At 41.4% G+C, this 1,696-nt stretch overlaps 1 long non-coding RNA gene across 1 annotated transcript in view; it reads left to right on the forward strand.

The window, feature by feature from the left end:
* The first annotated feature begins 1,237 nt into the window (after positions 1-1,237).
* LOC106726628 overlaps positions 1,238-1,696 on the forward strand; it is a 6,347-nt gene continuing 5,888 nt past the window's right edge. Inside the window, exon 1 of the long non-coding RNA XR_001362700.1 lies at positions 1,238-1,651. This is a non-coding gene — a long non-coding RNA (uncharacterized LOC106726628). The remainder of the gene's footprint in view (positions 1,652-1,696) is intronic.

Consider the following 1,696-nt stretch of genomic DNA (forward strand, 5'->3'; position numbering starts at 1 on the left):
AGAGAGGTCCAGATGGCAAGGTGAAGCAGAGCTGGGGATACAAAAGGAGGTTGAGGGAACCAGGGCTTATTCTAAGCGTGAGAGAGACAGCACAGTCATGAATATGATTGTAGGGAGATGGGTGGGGCTCCGTATATCAGCCTATCTAGGAATGAATGGCTGCTGGCCATTCTATCAGTCTTGAGGGTAGCTGAGCAGATGAATCAGGTAGAATAGAGTTGTATTGGTTCGGGAATAGGACCCCTAGAGCCAGACATTGAGCTAAGAAGGTATGCTAACTTATTTGTTATCTTTAAATAGATAAGAGGATATTTTTTCCCATTGCTTTTTTTCTTTTTCAGAGAGAGTGGAAGGGAGGGAGGAGGAGAGAGCAAGAGGGTGAATGAGGGAAACATCGACATGAGAGTGACATAAATAGATAAGAATTTTGAATGCTGATGTGAGATTTAGATTTGGTCATAATAGAGCTCATATACCCCAGAGCATGTGATTAGATCTATGGTTTAATGGGAGGTCAGGGAGGGGTGCTGTTGTAGAAGGTGAAATGTTAGTGAAAATGAATAGGGGAGGCCATCGAACAATTTGTATAAACTATGTGTCAGATGCTCCCACATGTTATTTCATTTAATTCTCTCAACAACCCTGGATGGTGGTATTTACAGATGAGGAAAGTAATGTTCAGAGAGGTCAAGTTAACTTACTCAAGATCATACAGCTGGTAAGTGAAAGAGCCAGATTTAACCTTGGGCTGGTTCATTTCCAAAGCATATACTCTTGCCCACTATGGTCTATATCAGTGGTTCTCAACCTTCTGGCCCTTTAAATACAGTTATTAATGTTGTGACCCAACCATAAAATTATTTTCGTTGCTACTTCATAACTGTAATGTTACTACTCTTACGAATTGTACTGTAAATATCTGATATGCAGGATGGTCTTAGGAGACCCCTGTGAAAGAGTTGTTCGACTGCCAAAGGGGTCGCGACCCACAGATTGAGAACCACTGCTCTATACCTTTTTGCTTTTTGGGTAGAATGGAGGTGGGAGGGATCAAGGGTGGTGGGAGAGAGCGGAGGTAGTCTCCTAATGTGTTAGTGAAAAGAGTGTAGCACTTCCCTTCTAAGTAAAAGGAAGTTAATATTAAGTAGTGTGTTTTTTTTTTAAAGGGAAATTTAGAGAGTACTTGAAGTTTTTAAAGTTATTTTCAAATTGTTTGTCATTTTGCTATGAATAGATTTTACAGACTTAATATTTATGTTGTTATTTTAATAAAGTGTTCTATTTTTATAGAAAAAGCATACTTGACTGCATTGTGTGCTAAATATTCTGGCCTCATCAGTTATCTATCTCTGGGAAAGTTACAATGCCTGTCAGGCTCTGTCTTTTTCCCCTGATGGCTGATAAATAAATGGAAGAACACAAAAATTGGCTCTTCTGGCCTGTGGACCTAACCCTTCTGAAGCGATGGCTGATATCACTCTTCCCTCTCTTTCTGCTAGAGGCTGACACTTATCTTACCCGGTTCACCATCCCTCAGATATACAATTACTCTGTTCTCCTTGTGGATCCTGCTTCCCATACACTTTATGTCGGCGCCCGGGACACCATCTTCGCTTTGTCTCTGCCCTTCTCAGGGGAGAGACCTCGAAGGGTGAGAGATGAGAGTGGGGAAGACCCCAGAGCATGTGATTAGATC

This window comes from Myotis brandtii, unplaced genomic scaffold (genome assembly GCF_000412655.1).
Source record: "Myotis brandtii unplaced genomic scaffold, ASM41265v1 scaffold294, whole genome shotgun sequence".
Classification (NCBI taxonomy): Eukaryota; Metazoa; Chordata; class Mammalia; order Chiroptera; family Vespertilionidae; genus Myotis; species Myotis brandtii.